Source organism: Mus musculus, chromosome 13 (assembly GCF_000001635.26).
Source record: "Mus musculus strain C57BL/6J chromosome 13, GRCm38.p6 C57BL/6J".
In the NCBI taxonomy this organism is placed as follows: domain Eukaryota; kingdom Metazoa; phylum Chordata; class Mammalia; order Rodentia; family Muridae; genus Mus; species Mus musculus.
Genome location: NC_000079.6, coordinates 82,349,058 through 82,358,320, shown reverse-complemented (window position 1 = coordinate 82,358,320; position 9,263 = coordinate 82,349,058).

The window sequence follows — 9,263 nt, the reverse complement described above, 5'->3', positions numbered from 1 at the left end:
TGTGTCATCTTCTGCTTTTAGATTCCTCTTGTTTAACTCCCTGCCCTGATCCCATCAGTGAACAATGAGTCAAATAAATCCTTTCCTCCTCAGGTTGATTCTGTTTATGTTTCAGTATGTCTAAAATAAAGTTTGCTACCAAATTAAATTTACATTTCTGAAAATTTCCAACATTGCAAAGTCCTGTCCCTATGTGGGCAGTTTTTAATACCAACCCATTTTCATGAAAGTTTTATAGCTATGAAAAACAAACAAAAGTATCCAAAAGTAATAGAGAACAAGACATTGCAAATGATTCTTATATCTTGATCATAATATTTCTATTGGTGAGTACCATTCATCCTTTCCCCACTCATCCACGTATAGAGCTAAGAGTTATCCTTCAATTCCTACTACTCCATTCTATAAGCTGTGATATTCAGAGTTCTGTGGAGTTGAGGCTAAAAGCACCTCAGATCTAAGACTTCACTCCATCTCTTTTACCTCAGTTCTTGGACAGAATCCAAGGCCTTCTCAGATCTTCTGAAATTAACTCCCTATACTTTTTGTTTCTTTATTCATCCTTTACACCTCTACCACATACTATTTTAAAATCAACATAACATTTTCACGTAAAATGGGTTTATTTTCTCCCATTGCTCATAGCCCTATACTTTTCTCTTGTTTCTTTTTTTTAATTTTAAATATGATATATTTCTTTTAATATCTGAAAGTTATCCTTGTTTAACAGCTAACTTTGTGGGCCCCGAGACAGATATTTTGATGATTTATTTATTTTTTTATTTATTACATATTTTCCTCAATTACATTTCCAATGCTATCCCAAACGTTAGCCTCCCCCCCCCCACTTCCCTACCCACCCATTCCCATTTTTTTTGGCCCTGGCATTCCTCTGTACTGGGGCATATACAGTTTGCGTGTCCAATGGGCCTCTCTTTCCAGTGATGGCCAATTAGGCCATCTTTTGATACATATGCAGCTAGAGTCAAGAGCTCCGGGGTACTGGTTAGTTCATAATGTTGTTCCACCTATAGGATTGCAGATCCCTTTAGCTCCTTGGGTACTTTCTCTAGCTCCTCCATTGGGAGCCCTGTGATCCATTCAATAGCTGACTGTGAGCATCCACTTAAGCTTCTTCACTCTAAAGACATCTTGCCTTTGCTGTTTTAGATCCTCTTTCTTCCTATTTTAATTGTACTCTTTAGGAAATTTTGTGACTCATTCAATCCTAGCTCTTTGAAATGAACACCTTTGCCAGTACCTTTGGCTAAATATTGTTTCCTTTTTTCACAGTTTTTCTCACCTTTCAAAACTATGTCAGTGATTAAAAGCTTGTTCTTATTATTCTGCTGATTATCTATATTACTACTAACATATAGGGGTTGGGAGGGAAAGGTTAAAATAAAACAATATCCGTGAATTAAATTGCATACAGGGTGGCCTAATTAGCTTGTACCCAATTAGTGTACCATTGGGCTATCCAGCTTTTCTCTATTCTCTTTCATTTTCCTAACCATCACTGTACGTGTCCTATACTTTTTTGGAGCACCATAATCTATATGATTTTGAAGACTTAATATCCCTACTAAGATACACTACAGCATCATGTAAGACCTAACCTTAAGCAAGTTATACCTGGGAGAGCTGACTAATTAGGGTCTGAATGTTGGTGTTCCAATGCTTCCCGCTATTGATTGCTCAGTTCCTCTGCCATTTCAAGACGGTACTGCATCAACTCAATTCAGTCAGAACAGGAACATCACACAAAATGTATCTTCATGAATATTTTATTCAATTGATTTAAGCAAGATTTCAGAAAGACTCCAATGCCAGTCTTGGTTTCTGCATATAGAATAACTTTTGTAAAGACAATTATATACAATTTATTTCAATGAAGATATAAAGTCAATCCTTAAGGTACACAATACAATCTGTGAATTTCTTAAGACAAACTGCACATCCACATATTAACCTTCATCAAATGATGAAATATTGGCTGTCTGAGTGTGTCAGTGACTTTCAGTTTAGTTATGCTTTACCATACATCCCAAATGTTCTTATGGAAATGAATGACACTGGTTTGCCCATGAAACAACTGTCATAAACTAGAGTTCTAAATATTCAATACTACTTGTCAATGAATTATCTACTAAATATTTCTAAAACAATCTATTGAAAACAATGGAAATATAAAATTGTATATGTATCTATACACGCATCAAAGTAAAAAACAGGGTTAAGTACACTCCATGCTCTTAAATCCAAGCAAAGTCATTTGAGATTTAAAAAAAAAAAAAGGCTGGGAATCATAGTGTAAACTTTCTCATGGAAGTAGCTTTCCCTTACACTCTTGTCTAAGTGGTTTCCCAGGACAAACTCCTGCCTTATGTAGCTTTTGCAATTATTAACACCAATAATTTCTGTTCTTTGCACATTCCAAATTTGGGTCTATTTTATTTGTCCTTCCATGAATTGTAAAGATCAGATATCTCTATTTAAGAGCTCCAGGTTTGATATTCAGTCTCATTCATTATAAATCTTTCCCAAACAATTTAATTTCTGGATAATAAGCCTTAGGACATTGGATGCAGAGCTCTCTGGGCTGCTCTCTGTGATCTGGCTAAGGAATCTGTTTTTCCCTCTTGTAGTTCCTGTCCCAACTCAATCACAAAATCAAAGGAAAGTTGTCATAGAGCAAGAGGCTTTTTAAACCTCAGATTCTTCTCCTAGCTGAACTGTTCCATTTATACATCTTGGCAGTAGTCATTAGCAGTGAGAATCCTAAGGAGACAACAAAAGAAAATGTGCAAGTCTTTTTTCAAGAGCTTCTGAAGTGTTGAAAAGTGTTTCTATTTAAAAGCTCCTGACAATGATTGGCAGGATCTGAGGAAACCTCACAAGATGAGCCCCACCCTCTAAAAATTAGTGCCAGAATAGCAGTGAACACCTAATTCATTCTTACCACAATTGATGTATTACAAGCTAATTGCTATTTGGTGGCCCCTCTTAAAGGCCACAAGATGAAACTGAACACAGCACAGACCAGTGCCGAGCAACTGTAAGGGTTGCCAAGTCTCCACAATTCGGAGAAATGTAACATCACATATTCAACTGACAAGGGAAACTTGTATTGATTGATTGAGTGATTACTAACAGGCCCATTAGCCCAGTGTCTTCCTACAGTTCTTGACACTTAAAATACTTTTAAAAAAATCAGACAGACCTAATTTAAAATTTAGGGGACTTAACATAAAGGGAGAGCAGAGGTGTATATATCCATTCAATTTACTCAGACAGAAAATACAGAAGGAAATGGAAATTACAGTCAATTCAGAATTGACATAATGAAGCCAATTTACATTTGATGTAATAGATGTTTAGAATATAAATGATATACATAGCAAAATCATAACTACTGACAATGAGATTCAGTATTACCTCTGATATTTCTTTGTTTTATACTAACATCCAGTAAATTACAAATATAAATAAGAATTTAAAAATTAATCAGAAATTTTACCAGTCAAGTAATTGCACTTAGGCCCTATACAAATATGGTTAGGCTTTGCTGGGTAAGTAATCCATACCTGGAGGTCCCAAAGTAACTATCTGCAAAGTTAATTCTGAGTAGTGAAAGTTGGTGGTCATTATCATCATACCATGGAGAGGAAAGCAAAAATGGGACTCTGACATTTATCATCAAAAGCAGCACATGGATCTATGACTCAGTTGTTAATGCATTCTTATGTAGCAATCAAGAAGGATGCTGTTCTGAGTCATTCAGTTTGCCATCCAGGCAAATGTACATTTAATCCAAATAAAGAAAGAAATTATTTGGAAATAGAGAGTCCGAGGAGATGAAAGACTCACACGTGCTCAAACAGCTAGACTTCAAATGCTACATTATAAAATATATGCCTAATCAGACAAAGAGAAAAAGAGTCATCCCTTCACAGGGGAAAGTTATATTTAGGTACTAGGTTTCTGTTGAGATATACCACAAAGGTTCAAAAAAGCTTTGTAAAGAAATTGAGTGGTAGAATATAAATTGCACGTTGAATTTGGTTTTTCTATTCAAACAAGAATTCAACAAAGACTGATGCATGCTAAAACATTGCCATTGTGCAGAGATGGGGTCACAAGTTAAAAGAACCTGATAATTAAAACATGTTCAGGAACAGGCTGAGCAACTTGGACTCAGAGCACAGTAAGAATAATAAAACTGCATTGTACTGTAGTTATAGGACTCCTTTATTCATTCTCTCAGCAGATAGTTATTTTTCGATCTCATTTTCCCCTGTTAACCTAAGACACAGGCCAGAATCCTGTTCTCTGGAGCTCTCCATGTGTTCTCAGATGGGTGCCTTTATGTAATTCCAATTGGCATTTTAAATATGGCTTATTCTTTTGGAATCCAAGGGACCTTCCCCTCACTGAAACCCTTGGATTAAGAATAATCTTATTAGTGGGAGAAATCTAGGCATATTACTGGTTTGGATTGATAGTAATTAGATTTGTATTTCATCATATTTCTATGCATGAACTTCTTTGTCGTTCAAATCCATGAGTCATGTGGCAATTCTTCACAGTTTTAAGTGGGGTACTTATAATGATTCATTGATGTCACCTCAAATCAACTTAGCACAAATGAAGGTTGCAAAGTAGATAGAGCACTAGTCAGTTTTGCTTTAGAAAACAGATTAAATCATTGCTTAAAATTACTCTTATTTGCAAATTGCAGAACTCTCAAATTTTTGAGTTCATCTGACCTTCCAATATCACTGTGGTATGGACAGCAACTTTCGTTTTCAAGACTGAGTTACACAGAGCTATGTGAATTCATCAATTTTATAATCTCTCTTAACGGGAGAGCCACATTCAAATCTTGTCTTCAGCTAATAAAATATACAATCCAAAAACAAGGGAAGACAGTCAATCAAGATCAATAAAGTCAGAACAGCTTAATATTTTCAATAAAATACCTTTTATTTATTACCTATGTATCTATTTATTTATTCATTTATTAGGATTTGATTCCACCCATTGGAATCAAAGAAATGTAATAAATTCTTTTTAAATTTTGAAATGATACTGCTTCTTTTTTTTTTTTTTAGATATTTTCTTTATTTACATTTCAATAGTTATCCCCTTTCCTGGTTTCCCCTCCAAAAATGCCTATCCCCTTCCCCGTCCCCCCGCTCACCAACCCTCCCACTCCTGTTTCCTGGATCTGTCATCCCCCTACACAGGAGCATAGAGCCTTCACAGGACCAAGGACCTTTCTTCTGATTGATGACCAACTAAACCATATTCTGTTACTTATGCAGCTAGAGCCACGAGTCCCACCATGTGAACTCTTTGCTTGGTGGTTTACTTGCTGGGAGCTCTTGGGGTACTGGTTAGTTCATATTTTTCTTCATCCTATGGGGCTACAAAAACTTTCAGATCCTTGGGTCCTTTCTCTAGCTCCTTTACTGGGGATCCTGGTTAAGTCCAGTGGATGGCTGTGAGCATCCACTTCTGTATTAGTCAGGCACTGGCAGAGCCTCTGAGGAGACAACTATATCAGGCTCCTGACAGCAAGCACTTGTTGGCATCCACAATAATGTCTGGGTTTGGTGTTTTGGGGATGGATCCCCAGGTGGGGCAGTCTCTATATGATCATTCCTTTAGTCTCTGCTACACACTTTGTCTCTGTAACTCCTTCCATGGTTATTTTGTTCCCCCCTCTTAGAAGGAACGAGGTATCCAAACTTTGGTCTTCCTTCTTCTTGAGTTTCATGTGGTTTGTGGATTGTATCCTGGGTATTCTGAGCTTCTTGGATAATATCCACTTATCAATGAGTGTATATAATGCGAGTTCTTTCGTGACTGGATTACCTCACTCAGGATGATATCCTTCAGATCCACCCATTTGCCTGAGAATTTCATAGATTCATTGTTTTTAATATCTACATATAACTCCATTGTGTAAATGTACCACATTTTCTGTGTCCATTCCTCTGTTGAGGGACATCTGGGTTCTTTCCAGCTTCTGCCTATTATAAATAAGTCTGCTATGATCATAGTGGAGCATATGTCCATATTACAAGTTGGAGCATCTTCTGGGTATATGCCCAGGAGAGGTATTGCTGGGTCCTCAAGTGCAATTTTCTGAAAACCACCATCCTGATTTCCAGAGTGGTTTTACCAGCTTGCAATCCTACCAGAAATGAAGGAGTTTTTCCCTTTCTCTACATCCTCCTTAGCATCTGCTGTCACCTGAGGTTTTGATCTTAACCATTGTGACTGTTGTGAGGTGGAATCTCAGGGTTGTTTGAATTTGTAATTCCCTGATGACTAAGGATGATGAACATATCTTTAGGTACTTCTCAGCCATTTGGTATTCCTTAATTGAGAATTCTTTGATTAGCTCAGCACCCCATTTTTAATAGGGTTATTTAGTTCCCTGGAGTCTAACTTCTTGAGTTCTTTGTATATATTGGATGTTTGTGCTCTATCGAATGTAGGATTGGTAAAGATCTTTTCCCAATCTGTTGGTTGCTATTTTGTGTATTGACAATGTCCTTTGCCTTACATAAGCTTTGCATTTTTATAAGGTCCCATTTGTCAATTCTTGATCTTAGAGCATAAGCTATTGGTGTTCTGTTCAAGAAATTTTCCCCTGTACTCATGTGCTTGAGGCTCCTCCCTACTTTAATTTCTTTTCTTTTTCTATTTCCTTTTTTCATTAGATATTTTCTTTATTTACATTTCTATAGTTATCCACTTTCCTGGTTTCCCCTCCAAAAATGCCCTATCCCCTCCCCATGACCCCTACTCACCTACACACACACACACACACACACTGCTTCCTGGCCCCTGCATTGCCCTACAGTGGGGCATAGAGCCTTCACAGGACCAAGAGCTTCTCCTCCCATTGATGACTGACTAGGCCATCCTTTACTACATATGCACCTGGAGCCATGAGTCTGATCATGTGTACTCTTTTGTTGCTGATTTAGTCCCTGGGAGCTCTGGGGGTACTGTTTAGTTTATATGGTTGTTCATCCTATGGGGCAGCTAACCTCTACAGCTCCTTGGGTCCTTTCTCTAGCTCCTTCATTGGGGACCATGGGCTCAGTCCAATGATAGGCTGTGAGGATGAACCTCTGTATTTGTCAGGCACTGATGGAGCCTCTCAGGAAACAGCTATAACAGGCTTCTGTCAGTTTGCATTTGATGACAATCACAAAAGTGTCTGGGTTTGGTGATTGTACATGTGAGGTAACACAATCACAAAAGAACACACATGGTATGCACTCACTGATAAGTGCATATTAGCTTAGAATCTTGCAATACCCAAGATAAAATCCACAAACCACATGAAATTCAAGAAGAAGGAAGGCCAAAGTGTGGAAACAAAATACCCATTGAAGGAGTTACAAAGACAAAGTGTGAAGGAGAGACTGAAGGAATGAACATCCAGAGACTGCCACACTTTCTTTTCTATTAGTGTCAGTGTATCTGGTTTTATGTGGATGTCCTTGATCCATGTAAACTTGAGCTTTATACAAAAAGATAAGAATAGATTGATTTGCATTCTTCTACATGCTAATCACCAGTTGAGCCATTTGTTGGAAATGCTATCATTTTCCCACTGGATGGTTTTAGCTTCACTATCAAAGAACAAGTGACCATAGGTGCATCGGTTCATTTCTTTATCTCCAATTCTATTCCATTGATCTACCTGCCTGTCACTGTACCAATAACATGCAGCTTTTATCAACATTGCTCTGTAGTACATCTTGAGGTCAGGGATAGTGATTCCACCAGAAGTTCTTTTATTGTTGAGAATAGTATTCACTATTCTGGGCGTTTTATTATTATTATTATTCCAGATGAATTTGCAGATTACCCTTTCTAACTCTGTGAAGAATTGAGTTGGAATTTTCATGTGGATTTCATTGAATCTGTAGATTGCTTTCAATAAGATGGCCATGTTTGCTACATTAATCCTACTGATCCATGAGCATGGGAGATCTTTCTGTAATCTGGGATCTTCTTCAATTTCTTTCTTCTGAGACTTCAAGTTCTTGTCACATGGAACTTTTACTTGCTTATTTAGAGTCACCCCAAGATATTTTATACTATTTGTAACTATTGTGAAAGGTGTTTTCCTAATTTCTTTCTCAGCCTATTTATCCTTCGCGTAGAGGAAAGCCACTGATTTGTTTGAGTCAATTTTATATCCAGCCACTTTGCTGAAGTTGTTTATCAGGTTTAGGAGTTCTCTGGTGGAATTTATAGAGTCAATTAAGTATACTACCATATCATCTGCAAATAGTGATATACTGACTTCTTTGTTTCCAATTTATATCCCTTTGACTTCAGTTTGTTGTCTAATTGCTCTGGTTAGAACTTCCAGTACTATATTGAACAGGTAGGGAGAATGGCCAGCTTTGTCTACTCCCTGATTTTAGTGTGATTGCTTCAAGTTTCTCTGTATTTAGATTGACATTGGCTACTGGTTTGCTGTATATTGCTTTTACTATGTTTAGGTATGAGCCTTGAATTCCTGATCTTTCCTATACTTGTATCATAAGGGGGTGTCAGATTTTGTCAAATGCTTTCTCAGCACCTAATGTGATGTTCATATGGGTTTTCATTGAGTTTGTTTATATAGGGGATTATGCTGATGGATTTCCATATACTGAACCATCCCTGCATCCTAGGCATGAAGCCTATTTGACCATGATATATGATCATTTTGATGTGTTGTTGGATTCTGGAATTTTATTGAATATTTTTGCATTGATATTCAAAAGAGAAATTTGTCTGAAGTTCTGTTTCTTTGTTGAGTCTTTCTTTGGTTTAGGTATCAGAGTAATTGTGGCTTCATAGAACAAATTGGATAGGATATATTCTGTTTCTATTTTATGGACTAGTTTGAGGAGTATTGGTATTAGGTCTTCATTGAAGGTCTTATATAAGTCTGCAGTATATCAATCTAGTCCTGGGCTTTTTTCATTGGGAAAATATTAATGACTGTTTATATTTCTTTAGGGGATATCGGACTATTTATATCATTTATCTGATCCTGATTTTACTTTGGTACCTGGAATCTGTCTGTAAAATTGTCAGTTTAATCCAGGTTTTCCAGTTATGTTGAGTACATATTTTGTAGTAGGATCTAATTTTGGGGGATTTCCTCATTTTCTGTTGTTATATCTCCCTTTTCATTTCTGATTTTGTTAATTAGAATACTGTCTCTGTGCCCTGTA